This window comes from Heterocephalus glaber, unplaced genomic scaffold (genome assembly GCF_053883595.1).
Source record: "Heterocephalus glaber isolate CG9 unplaced genomic scaffold, H.glaber_assembly_v1.0 deba00001452, whole genome shotgun sequence".
Classification (NCBI taxonomy): Eukaryota; Metazoa; Chordata; class Mammalia; order Rodentia; family Bathyergidae; genus Heterocephalus; species Heterocephalus glaber.
The window spans coordinates 3194828-3209026 of record NW_028258302.1 but is presented as its reverse complement, the minus strand read 5'-3'; the positions used below and the strand labels follow the sequence as shown (position 1 = coordinate 3209026).

The following is a 14199-nucleotide window of genomic DNA, read 5'->3' as shown; positions in this document are numbered from 1 at the left end:
GGATCAAGTAAGACTGTATGAGAAAAGCTCCCAGCACAGCGCCTGTTTGACCAGGCTGTATTTGTGAAATGGAGCCCAGAGGACATAGATTCTCCAGGTCACACGACCAGACTGATCCCATTCTGCCTCTTCATTGCCAGAACTCAGAGACTTTCTAGATATTAGCCTTCTCAATTTTTGTTTTCTTACCTTTCCTTTTCTTATGAAAACAAAAGCTCAATTTCTGAAAGCTCACAGGACTTCATGGTTCCCAGCCCTTCCTCTGTTCGGCTTTTTCTTATTTGATGGGAACAGAGTGAACCAGATAAGGATCCAATGATGTTGGAGAGGAAGTTGGGCTTATAGAAAATTCAACTTCTTTTGGCTCTGTTACCATTGGCCTTGGCTCAGCCACGGCTCAGGAGCATCCAAAAGACTCAGGACGTGCGTATGGCTTCCTGAACAGTGCTGACAATAAAGCGCCCCTGGAACTTGGGAATCATGGAAATTACAGTGGACTTGAATGCTGAAACCTCTGCCAACCCACAGAGTGCTTCGTACAGAGTAGGCGATTAAGTACTTATGGAATGACCAAGTGCCCATCAACTGGAAACTGGATAAAGAAAATGTGGGGTTTTTTAAATAAAATGGAGTACTACTCAGCCATAAAGAATGATAAACTAGAGACATTTATAGCTAAATGGATGCATAATAAGGCCATACTCTTGAACTTTGTTTTTTTTTTTTTTTTTTTTTTTTGGGTACCGGGGATTGGACTCGGGTCCTTGTGCTTGCACAGCAGGCAACAAAACCACTGAGCTAAATCCCCGGCCCAAGGCTATACTCTTAAGTGAAATAAATAGGACACACATGTGTAAATACCAAGTAGTTTCTCTGGTGTGAGAAACAAAGTGTAAATAAGGATTAAAATGAATAATTGATAATTTGAAATAGGAAGAAAAGGTCCAAAGGGGTAGGGGAAGTGGGAGGGGAAGGGGATAGGAAAGAAGGGACAGGAAAATTATAAGAAAAGGAAAAAATGGAAACACAGTCTTTGTAAATAGGGAAGGGTGGAGGGGGTGAAGGGAGGGCAGGGAAGGGGGAAAAACAAGAACCAAGAGAGATCAGGTAAAGGTACAAGTTCCCAATGAGAAATGTAAATGAATTGTATACTGTAGGGAACAGGGGAAGGGGACGTTATCAGAACCTCTGCAGTGAGTCCTGGTCTCCTGCGAGCCACGGCAGCACACGGTGAATTACAGGAAAGGTAGACAAATGAGACTGAGAAGAAGCTGAGCTTTGGGTCTGATCAGTGCTGCTCAGGGCAGCAAAGACAAAAGCCCCCAGCTTACCACACCTTTATTCAGTACATTGGGAGAAACAAAGGTAACAAATGGCTTGCAGAGAGTTCAGTACATCCGCGTAAACAAGATGGTAAAGGTCCAAGAATAATGAGGAACTGTGTGGATGTTTGTTCCTCCCAGGATGTTTTCAGCTCCCAGGATGTTTCTTGTCCTGGAGAATCACAGCATCACCAGATCATTGAGGTCTCAGTTGTGACCGGAGGCCAAAATGCAATTGTCTCGGAATTCCATAGCTGGGTTGTAGGCAGGAGAACTAGGCTAACCAAATGATTTTCCCCTAAAATTATGTAGCCTTGCTCCCAACAGTATACCTAATATGTACCAATAAGAGAATTTAAGGGGGAAAAAAGTTCTTAGGGAATGAATAAATGAACGTAGTAGAGAGATGCAGGTTACCTTGAGGAGACAGTTTGATCTTATGGTTTCTTAGTGCAGTGCTGTGCGTGGGTCTTGTGCATGTTAAGCACACACTGTACTACTGAGCCACATCCCCACACCCAGTTGACCTTGTTTGAAAGGCAATAACATTCAGACAAAGGGTGTGCAGCTCACCAAATTTGGTGGTCTTACAGTGAGAAGGGTTTAGAAAAGAGTTTGAGCATACTAAGAGTTGCAATAATTAGTGTGTAACTGACTCAGAAAGTAATGATGGAGAGGTAAGTGGAGTGGAATAGGACACACAAATAGACCCAAACATAGAAGAAAATCTGGTATATGATAAGGTGGCATTTGAGATAGACGAGGGAAAAATACAGGTTAGGATATATGATGTTAGGGGAAAAATCAAACTATCCCTAACTCACTGCAATCACTAAAACAAATTCCAGATAGATCAAATGTGCACAGATAAAAACACAGCCATAAAAATACTTGAAGAAAATATCAGAAAAGATTTTCATAATTATGCTATGAAATCTCCAAAACAAGACACAAATCTCAGAAGTTATCAAGAGCAAGATGAACAGATCTTGTGATGTAGGAAAAACATACAGGGGAACATTTAATACAGGTGTATTAGCAAAAAATTTATTTGCTCTCCATAGGACAGATGAGGGCTAAAAACCTGATATGTAAAACACTCTTACAAATCAAAAAAAAATTTTTGGTACCAGAGATTGAACTCGGGACCTTGCCCTTGCAAGGCAGGTGGCAGCACCACTGAGTTAAATCCCTGAGCCATACAAATCAAATTTTAAAAAAAATATTTAGGAAGAAAAGTAACAATAAAAACTATGAGTAAGAAAAAAAAGACTAATAACATAGGAAAACATATTTTATAGTAGATGACATTCAAGTGGCTGATAACTCCACAGGAAGACAAATCCAAAGTTTAAACAGTAATGTTTATTTTTCAGGTATCAGCTTTGTAAAAATTAAAAGACATTGAGTGTGGGAGGGAGTGTTGGTAGGGTTCTCACAGGCCATTGCTGTTACAAGTGTAAATTACTTTTGGAGAGAAGTTCATTACCATCAAAATTTTATCATGTGTTCCCTTTGATCAAAATGGTTCCACTTTGGGGCATTTATTTATAGAAATATTGGCAAATGTGAGCAAATATCAATATAGAGGAAGTTCTTTGCAGTATAATTAGTAATAACAAAAGATTGGAAACACATGTTGTATTAGCAAAAGATTGAACAATTCATGATACAATATGTGCATATTATAGAGCTGAGAAAAAGGAGAGAGCTAGCAGTAGATGTCAACATGGAAAGATATCCACAACTTAGTGTTCCAACTTGAAAAAAAGAACAAGTTGAATAACATTTATTTTAAATACATATATAACATATTCTTACATGGTAATATATGCTGTAATACACTTATATTTTTATATTTTATTATATTTTAATGTGTATTTCAAAAATGGTTTCTCTCTCATTTATATTCACATATTTAAAAACACATTTATACATCCATTTGATTATATGTGATTATATATACCCAGAAATTTACCCACCAAAATGTTAACAGTGATTTAGATTGAAAATCTAAAAAGTTGAAATTAACATTTAGTTTCTCTATTACTTGAATTTTTTCCAATGAGCATCTTCTACTTTTGTAACAATGTTGAGGATCATTTTTGTTTAAAAAATTATAACATTTGATTAAAAAATATTGATGTTGGGCCAGGGATTTAGCTCAGTGGTTCCGGCACCTGCCTCGCAAGTGCAAGGTCCCGAGTTCGATCCCCAGTACCAAAAAAAAAAAATGATGTTTATGTATCAGTTGGTTATTAAGAGACTGTCTTGAAGGACCGAAGACTCCCATACTAGAAACAAATCGGATTTTTTGCTGGATCACTTCCCCTCCCTGTCTACTAGAGACTTCCTACCAAGACTCCTGGCTTTCTTTTAGAGCCAAGAGAGCCAGGGAGGCTGCTTGTGTTTGTCTGGGTCTGGTGTTTGTCTGGGAGCATAAGTGGCCGAAGTGCAGCCAGGCTCACCAAGCCATCTTGGTTATTGAGTCCAAGCCAGGATGTCCCAAGCGTAACGTGAACTTTCTACCAGGCAGGTGGTGAAGCCTAGCTGTGAAACTGGCATGAGGGAGAAAACTGATGTGCAACCAGTCATGAATGGCAAGCAGACAGAAGGAGAAAGGGAGAAAAGGAGCCAGCACCCCCTACAGGGCTAACGGAGTATGGAGTCTGCCGCCTTAGGAACAGAGGGCAGAGAGGTGGGTGGAGATGGAGGGCACAGTGTGGTGAGACACAGGGAACCCCATATTCTATCCTGCATGGCAGTGGGTGAGGCTACAATTGGTGCTGCTGCTGACATCTGCTGGAAGCTACCTTTGTGGTGGAGATAGCTTCATAATATTGCAAAAACTACTGCATATCGCAGCAATATTCTGTAGCCTAAGAGGAATTGAAATAATGGCATGAAACATGTATTGCACAGAGCAGGGACTCAGTAGATGGTCTGGACAAAAGCAAGGGAAGTTGGGAAGGGACAAAGAAGGGAGGAAATGGGGACAATGACCCAAGGACCATGAGCTCTTTTCTGGCTCCGTGACCTTAGGAGACCCTTTGAGGCGGTCCCTGGAAGCCTGCCTCCACTGCACTGCCTGCCCCCAGGGCTTCCACACACTGCTCTGTAGTGTGGGGGAGGCATTATAGGAGGAGAGTGAAGGCTGGACCAGCTCAGTGATTCTGACCTGGAGTTCCAGAACCCCAGGGAACTCCCAAGATAGAAATGGGCACCACGAGCTATTTTGGTACTTCTAAATGCATACCAAGAATTAAGCATTTACTCAGGATAAGACTGTATGTGCTGACGGGCCAGGTATCAGTCTTTGGGCCTAGAACTCCATCACTCCCAAGATGAAGGGAAGAATTTGGGTCAAGTTTGTTCTGCAGGAGGACCAACTTAGGGTAGCTGGTACCCAGTTGTGTGCTTTGGGGCAAGGGACTAAACCTCTCCTGGTGTCAGTTCCTTCCTCAGTGCTATGGGGTCATAAGAGTACTCCACTTGATGTGGGAATTGAAGGAGATGATACACATAAAGCACTTGGCAGCCAGCCTGGCCCAGAGTCAGCCCTAGGCAAATGGTAGTTACTATTATTATTAATTCAGAATAGGAAGTCTGGACATCTCATGCTAATCAGGAACTCTGATTGGAGCTATATATATATTGATTAATAAGTAGTAGGAAATGAATGAATTATTAATTACGTAGAGCAACTTGTGTGGAAGACGTCTTTCAAAACCTTAAGACCTCTCCTAGAGAGAAGTCCTAAGAGTGTACTCGGTGGGACAAAGGCAGAGGCCCTGTGTTAGGCCCCTTGAAGTAGGGGTGTAACAGGAGACTAACCTCCCCCTCTTCTGGGCTGTGGCACAATTGTTCCCTCTGTGTGGAAGTCCTTTCTCTTGCCTCTCTCTGGCTGACTCCTACTACATCAGGCAGCCTCTGGGGCCCTTCTCTCTGAGCAGGTCCCTCCTCACTCGGGACTGCAGGCTGCAGGCCCCTGTGACACTCACTCCACTGTGAAGTGCCTCTTGGCAGTGCGGGGTCTGAAGAGTAGGTTCCGTGGGTCCAGAGAGTCTGTGGGTCTCACGTGTTCACAGGAACACCCGGTGCTGCTCACCAGGGGAACACACTTCCAGTTTCAGATCGTGCGCTCTAAGACAGCCAGGAACTTTCCTGTTTGCTCCCCACTGCATCCTCCATTTTCCCACAAGCATCCCACAGTCTCTGTAGCCATTCTTACACCGAAAGAGAAAGTCAAATAAAAGCCAGACAGTGGACGAGACGCTCCAGAAGGATGAATTTTCAGAAGCAAGAGCTCCAGGTGAAGGGGTCAGGGACTGCAGGAGGCCCATGTCCTAGGTCATAGCGCCCTCTGGTGTCAAAAGCTCAGCTCTGCGCCTGGAGCTGCAAGTGGACCGTTAACAGCAAGGGAGCCCACGACTGACCTCCCAGGCCTTGGTTTCCAGCTCTCCACCTCACCCACGTCATCACCAAGGGCAACTTGCTAAGGCTCAGCTCTGACTGCACTCCCTCTTGTCCCACCCTCAGCGTAACTCTGCCACCGGCTCTCCACTGCCTGCCGGACAAACTGTTCGAGTCTTGCACTGTCTGCCCAGGACTCCCCAGCCTCCGGGCCCTCGGCGTCCTGCCGCCCTCCTGAGCATTTTCTAGGCGGTGGACTTACTTCATGCCTTCGCTCATGCTATCCTTCTTAATAGGACTGCTGCCCACTTTCTCCCCGGAGAAACTCTTCAGTGTCAAACGCGGCCTCTTCCATGAACCCTTCCTGGACTCTCCTAGGTAGAAGCAAGCGATAGTTTCTCCCTCTGGATCTCTGGAGACCCCACAGGCCTTCCCTGAAACCATGGACTCCTTGGTGATGCTAACTCAACTTAGTTGTCTCAATTTAAGTTTATCATAGTTATGGAATCAAAAAAAGTCTTTTCCCTGTAAAACAACAAGAAACCTCTAATGCAAGTGTATCCTGGCTACTAAAGAGGCTAAGACAGGAAGATGGTGAGTTCAAGGTCAGCCTGAGCAACTTGTTGAGATTCTTTCTCAAAATTAAACTTAAAAAAATAAAACTTAAAAAAAATACTTAAAACCAGAAATGTAGCTTAGTGACAGAGTTCTTGCCTAGCATGCACAAGGCCCTGGGTTCAATCCTCAGTACCACAAAAGCAAAAACAAAAAAAGCCTTGCACATCAAACTGGGTAAATTCGCCTGCTGGACCACACTTTGCCTGGCAGAATTAGATGGCTCCATTGGAGAACAATGAGAAATTTGAGCCTGGTTTCTCCCGAAGTTCACACAGGCACTGTTTGTCTTTACTGACTTTAATCTACGTTCATCCACTGTAATAAACTGTTACCATGAGTGTGACACTGTTCTGTGAGGCCCAGCAAATCACCAAGCCGGAGGGTGCTCTTGGGAATGCCTAACTCAATATTTTTTGTTTTTGTTTTTGTTTTGGTACTGGGGATCGATCTCGGGTAACTCAATATTGCTATACACTAGCAACATTTATGAATTCAAAGAAAAAATTTACCTTTGCAGAAGTGAAATTACAAATGGTTTACCAGTGAACCAAGTTGGCGTTATGATTTGAAACCTGTATACAATTACTAAGACTGCTAAGAGCAATATCTGGGCATGTCTGAAGAAAATTTCATCACAATTTAAAAATACTTGACATGATAAAAGTATTATTCTATTCTAATGCCCTTTATGTTATTACAAGAAATTCAACATTCTGTGTTGTCAATGAATGAAAAGGCAGAGATGTTAGACTTAGAGAACAACTGCATTATTAAAGGAAAAATAAAAGGATTCAAATTCTGTTAATGATAAAAAAGGTGTTTCTGACAATTGCAGGAAAATGACAGGTACTGCTGCCACTCACAGTATCTACTTATGCAGAGTTTCTTGTCAATGGTGATGATCATGAATTTGAAGAAAGCATAATTAGAAAGACATAATTAGAGATTTTGTCATCATTTCAGCCCTAAAATCTAATATAAAAAGCATGTTCATAGAAGTAAGCTGATTTCTCACACAAAATTTGAATAAGTATTTTATTCCAATTAAATATTTACCATCTTCCTAAATGCTTTGTATCTGATTTCTTTTCAAAACCATGTACTGAAAGAAAAATGTCACTATTTTCACCAATTCTTATTTAGACTTTCCCAAATCTTGAGTTTATCCTTATGTGCCATATAAATGCTCCTGTATTCCATATCTCACCTACGAAGTAAAAGACAATGGGACACACTGAATTAAAATAGTTTTATTGCTGTAAAAGAGCTAAAATAATGATGGCTTGAAAGTATAGACTTTTACATAAGCAACCTAGGGATGCTGTGAGGACTCCTTAACTCAATATCAAATGCATTCCAGCCAGCCGGAAGACAAACAAGTAAACAAAAACCTCATCATCTACCTATTGTACTGACTGTTATTGCGGTGTTCTATATTTGTTGGTCCTTCGGTGCCCAGGTCCATAGTCTGTGGGCTCTTGGGGCAGGGAGTGTCTCTCATTAGTCTAAAACAACAGCAGTTGTGGAGCCAAACTAATGTGGGTTTGAACCTTATCTCTGTTGATTATAAGCCAGGCCATTTATGAAGGTGTTTATCATTCCTAAGACTCAGTTTCCACACCTGTACAATGGAGAGAACCAACCTCAAAGACCTGCTGTGAGAATGAAAAGAGGAATGCAGTTAAAGCACTCAGTAGCGCACCCAGCACTTAGTGTGAGCCGAAAGGTGTTCAGGTTCTTTTGTGCCCCGGAGTCTAGCACAGTGCATGGGAAAGGGGCTGCATTAGTGTTGGTTGTGACAGACTAAACCGAACTGGGCTCAGAGGAGGGATGATAATCCCCAGCTGGGCAGGCCTGCCCTGTGGGCACAGTAGGCTCTAGCATCCATAGAAAGCCCTGGGTAAGGATTTCAGGGCTTAGACAGAGTCATGTGCCCTGGAAGGCAAAGGACCCAGACAGGGAGATGATAGCATCTGCTATAGCAGCAAAGACCATTTATATGTTTTTAGAGAAAAATTTCTGGGTCGATCCTACATGGAGCCTGGGATGGGGAAGGGGGTCTCAGCAGAAGTGGGCTGTGACAAGCAGAAGGGAGAGCTTGTCCTCTGGGCCTGAGGTGGCAGCCAGGCTGTGGTGGCCTTCTGCTTGTCCCCCACATCTGTTCTCTACTTCCTGCATAGGAAGGAAGTTCACTTGGATAGATGATAGCCCTGCCAAGAACTACATCTCCCAGCCTCCTCTGCATCTCAGATATGGCCTTTTAGCTAAATTCTGACCAGTAGATGTGACAGAAGGGCTGTAGGGAACTTCTACATTACTTGTTCAATAGGAAATTGTTCTTCTTTTGCTTCCTTTCTTTCCCTATTCCGCGAGGATAGACATAGACATGTCAGGAACCCAGCCTCAACCATGTTGATGCGGACAATGTCCAGTGGGAAGGCATAGTAAGAAGACAGAAGGAACCTCAGCTCAAAATGGTCATCCTGTCAGCCAGGACCACTAGCCTAAGGTAAATATTTATGTTAGTTAAGCCTTCACTTTTCTGGGTTTCCGCTGTGGAGGCTGAGCCTGGTACAGCTGACCATAAGGTAGCCTTTGAATAGGCAGAGAGCACAACCTAGTTCATGGCTGCTTCCTGAGCATTCAAAGCCCTTCCCACAGCTGGCTGTGAAGGAGGCCTCTGAAGAAATGCGGGAGTCCACATTGGAGAGAGAGAGTCACGCAGGTTGCTGAGCAAAGGGTGGACCTGTGGCCAGTTCAGAGAGGACAGCAGAGCCTCAGCCTGGAAGAAAACAGGAGCAGCTTGAATGGGTTGGAGTTAGGGTTAGGGTTAGGGCTAGGGTTAGAGTTAGTGGTGGCAGAGTTTCTCTTCTGCCTGGAAGGAGGACCTAGATAGGGACTTGTTGCCACCTAACAGTGAGCAGTGAGAGGCTGCAGGTGCAAGACTGCCAACTAGAATGTGAAGCTCAGGATCTAACAAAATAACAAATGACCAGCGGCACATCTGCAACTTAGAGGGGCCAGAAAATTAAAGTGACAATAACAACTGGAAAAGTAGAGTGTTTTATTGGAATATGCATTCTGCTGAAGGAACAGAGATGGAAGTTTCTTTCTCTTTCACCCAATTATCCTGGTGTGGGCATTTGGGGCTGGGTGGTTGTTCTTTGGCAGCAGGGCCTGTATTCCTTCCATCTTGTTGCTCCCCTGCTTGTGTTGGTCCAAGTTTAATTTTCCAGTTAGTTAAACTGGAACTATAAACCCTTTCCCTATGTAGTGAGATTTGGCCAAAAGAGGAATAGATACGAGAACTGGGAGGTAGAAGTGAAGCAGTGGCCATTATTCTCTGAAGGGGAGACGTGGTGACAGACTTGGAGACAGACATGGTGACAGATAGATGCAGAGGTGCTCAGCAGGCCCAACTTTTTCTTTCTTTGCTCCACACATCACCCCTCTGACTATATTTTGGCTCTGCTGACCCTAGGGGCCCCAGGCTCAATTCTGGACACTCAGACTAATGATGAAGTAGTTGCACTGAGACACAGCTCCACAGGCCTCTCCACGAGTCCCCCCTTCCCAGCAGCTGGACATGCCTGGCTTGTCAGATTTCCCAGCCAGCTCTACCATGACAGCTGCCCGCCATGCTAGCTCCTTAGGGAGACTGTGTCTGGTTCCTTCACTTCCTTAGCTCCTCCTTCACTTGTGCAAAGTCTAATTTATGTAATCAATCATCCTGTCACTGGACAGGGTCTAGAAGGTCCCTCAAAGAGGAGATGGGGACCTCAAATCACCTCACTCATGTGGTAGTTTATAGGCTCTCTAACTTCTGTCATGGAAAAAGAATTATCAATATGCATCAATGAGAGGAATAAAGAAGTTTATTAAAAAGAAAGAAGTACACACTCAGAGAGTGTGAGGGAGCTCATAGAGTAAGATGTATTATGGTCTGGAGTTGGGGTATTTTTATGTGGTCTTGGTGGGTGTCCTCAAGGTGGGTGATCTGGGATGTATATTTCTACTGTGTCAGGCTAAACATTTGGTGGGCTGGGTTAGATTATAAACTATTGCATGTGTTTGAAGTTTGGAGATACACTGCCCACTTAATAATGTCTCTTCTTTGAGCCTGGGAGTCTAGGGGAGAACAAACAAGTAACTGGTGAAAAGTGTGGGATAATTGTATCTTTAAGATCCTCAGGAATTTTTGTTTTTTTGGAGTTTCCTGGAAAGGAAAAAAGGCATTGTAATCTTGAGTAACTTTTGTATCCTGAAGCTTCAGCTTTTCTTAAAAGTACAATTTTTATTATTATTATTATTATTATTTTTGGTACCAGGGATCAAACTCAGGTCCTTGCACCCACGGGACAGGTGGTGGAATCACTGAGCTAAATCCCTGGCCCAAAAGTACAATTTTTAAATTACAATTTTTCCTTATCCCCTTTTCACCTATCTTTATTTCTTCTAGCCTACCTCATCCCCTCTCCCTGACTTTGATCTTTTATTCTTAAGGGATACTGGGGCCAAAGGTCCATCTTCTTTTGGATGCTTCAGGCTGAATGGGAGTATTGGCTTGGCCTAACCAGGCATGGAAAGTCATTGATGTAAATCAAATTGGCCTCAGTTTTTCCCACTGCTTGCTTGGGTTTTGGCTTTTTAAAAAAATCTGCTCAGTTTTTATTCATTTATCTAATGTCTTGGTTCTAGAACTTTTACTCTTGCCATCTCATTCTCCATACATGCATAGATTTATACATTTTTCAATCATTGCTTTACTACAGCATTAATGAGGTTTCGGTTAGGAGAGAAATTTGCTATTAGTTCGGTCTACCATCTTAACCCAGAAGTCTTCTCAACACTGCCGTTCTTTATACAGAATAAGCTGTCTGCAGTTTCCTGCCTCTGAGCCTCAACATGAGATCTCTCTACAACACTTTCTTCCACAACCATGCAGGCTGCAGGATTGCAACTGTCTTTTTAATCACGCCTTCAGCAGTGCCTGGGACATTGGAGGTACAATAAATGCTTATTGAATGAAAGAAAGAATGAATGAATGAAATAGATAGCCATTTTACTATAGGTACTGCCAAAGTGAGCGTGATACTCATTTTACTGACTCTTATTTTGTTTGCATAATGAGAATCAGAGGAAGATAATTTGTTTATCTAAAAAAGAAGAGGATCCGGCATGTGTGTGTGTGTCCGGGGGGAGAAGACAGGTACAACTTATAAGAGCCAAATAAAACGTTGTGATTTTTACCATTCATAGAAACATTTTCAGAGCTTTAGTAGATGACTACATTATTCCAAGGTTAGCTTTTAAAAATGACTTAAGAAAGTGCATCCATGGCATTAGAAGACAAAGTTGTTGTGGTTATTCCTGGTTATGCTTGACTGTCAACTCTAAGGAGAACTAGGGAGCCTTTTGGGTTCTGGTAATGTTCAGTGTCTTGGTTTGGTGCTAGTTATATAAGCCTAGGCTAATGTGTAAAAAGCCATCAAGTGATATTTAGGACTTTCACACTGTTTTGTATGTCTGTTATACTTTGAAAAAGCTTACAAAAATGTACATTTTTTGTGCTACTGGGGCTTGAACTCAAGGGCATTCTATCACTGAGCTATATCCCCAGACCCTCCCTTCCTTTCTTCTTTCTTTCTTTCTCTCTTTTTTTTTTTTGTACCAGGGATCAAACTTGGGTCCTTGCACTTGTAGGGCAGGCAGAGTAACCACTGAGCTAAATCCCCGGTCCAGCCCCTTTCTTTTTTGAATTTAAAATTTTTTTCTTTATATGTTTTTAGCCGTTTTTTTTTTTGGTACCAGGGATTGAACTTGGGTCCTTGCACTCACGCAGCAGGTGGCGAAACCACTGAGCTAAATCCCTGGCCCTTCTTTACATTTTTTAATAGTACATGTAATGTTTTCGTTCAAGGTTTTTATTTTGAGACAGGGTCTCACTGAGTTGCCCAGGCTAGCCTAGACCTTGCCAGCTTTCTGCTTCAGACTCTTGAGTAGTTAGAATTACAGATATGTGCCACTGTGCCTATACAAAATATAAGTAAAAATTTTACATTGCAAAACAACAACAAAAAACCAGCCCAACACTGACCACATTATTCCTGTCAGTCCTCCCAGTCATTTTAGCCCACAAACAGATGGGAGTTTTTCCATATCCCTTTGAGCTCAGATTAGGCAAATATTTATTGAATACAGCTATTTTAAAAGGTTGAATCATTTTTTTAAAAACATCTCATAATGGGCTGGGGATTTAGCTCAGTGGTTTCGCCACCTGCTGTGCAAGCACAAGGACCGGAGTTCGATCCCCGGTACCAAAAAAACAAAACAAAAACCTTTCATGATGTGATTTTTCTCCATCCTCCTACATCCAGATTCCCAACTTCTGTTTGCTTTTGAGTGGGAAAATTCCATTTCAAGAGAAAAGCAGCAATATACCTGGACAGTTCTCCCACAAGGGTCTAGAGACACTCCTCACCTTTTTACTTGGGCACTGGAGAAAGACTTGAGGAACTAAAAGCTTAAACAGGAAGTCATCTTACGGTATATAGATGATATCCTAGTTTGTAGCTCAACTCAGAAATTATCAACTACAACACTGTACAGACTCAACTTTCAGTCTAAGCAAGGATATAAAGTCTCCAAAGAAAAGGCCCAGTATCCCTCCCCAAAGTTCAACATCTGGGATATATTCTTCATCTCTGTAGAATAAAGCCAGTCCCATCTGAACCCTCCGAAGAGCAAGATCACCCAAAAGGAAAAAGCTGCTCTTGTGAGCCTCTGGAGGACTCGAGATTTCTCTTCAAAAAGCAAGACTCAAAAAAAAAAAAAGAAAAAAGCAAGGCTCCAGTGCCACTGCAGTAAGTATGGAAATCTGACCTGCCCCTCATATTTGGTCTAATAGTGAAGCTCAGTGGTCATTAACTCTTTTCTTGATGTTTTCTGACAGGTTTTCCTTTCTTCAACCCAGTGAGCCACAGCACTCCAAGGTAGTTGGAGAGCACATAATCCCCAGTAGGGAGGGTCTACAGCCCCTTCCAGCTTGAAGAAGCTATAGAACACAGAGACTTCCACTCCCTCAGCACCCCATAAAGAGTTATGGGGATTTGTGTCTCTTGGGGAAGATGAGATAGGAGATTAGGGCTTGGCAAAGCTGGCTGGGGAAGTAGGCAGGACCTGTTAATTACAAGGTCTCAGACGCATGTGCAGAACAGTTCCCAGAGCCCTGTATGTGGACTTCCTGTGAGAACTCAAGCAGGTTTTCAATAGGATGGCCTAGAACTACATCAGCCTGAGAGGTGGGATCCCAGCACCGCCTCTCAGGACCCATATGTAGAAATTCTCATGAATTTCCTTGAGATTTGGACAGCATAAAGGACACACCAACACCATGAAGAGTGTAACTTTCCACGATAGCCCATGCTCTGTTTCCCAGACACAGTGTATACTTTAGTTTTGCTTTTACCCTCTTTCTCTCTTTACTTAGTCCAAGAGCACTCTACAGAGCCAGTTTCTCCCCCACTCTTCACTTTTACTTTCTCAAATAAAATTTGGCCATTGCTTTTTGCTCATTTTGCTCAATTCTTTCTTTGAGACAAGAAGAACCTAGAATCTAACTCTAGAGAGCAAGGCAAGCAACCCAGAGCCAGTAACATTCAGAGCCACTTTTAGAAGCAGGCTACCCGGTAACAGTTTGATCTGCCAAAACAGACAAGAAAGCAAGACATATGTGCTGTCAGTGTAAGTGATACTTGTGTATGGAACATGCTGTTTTCGTGTGTGAAGACTGCCTTAGGTATGATAATTGAAGTAAAGATTATTTCTGTGGTAAGGTTTTATTTGT

General features: G+C 42.7%; 1 long non-coding RNA gene across 1 annotated transcript; it reads left to right on the top strand.

Annotated features, from left to right (window-relative positions):
* The first annotated feature begins 8698 nt into the window (after nucleotides 1-8698).
* On the top strand, nucleotides 8699-13923 carry LOC110347114 (uncharacterized). The gene is made up of 4 exons (XR_002391518.2): nucleotides 8699-8862; nucleotides 11221-11357; nucleotides 13064-13216; nucleotides 13306-13923. It is a non-coding gene; the product is annotated as an uncharacterized LOC110347114 (long non-coding RNA).
* Nucleotides 13924-14199: the final 276 nt, after the last annotated feature.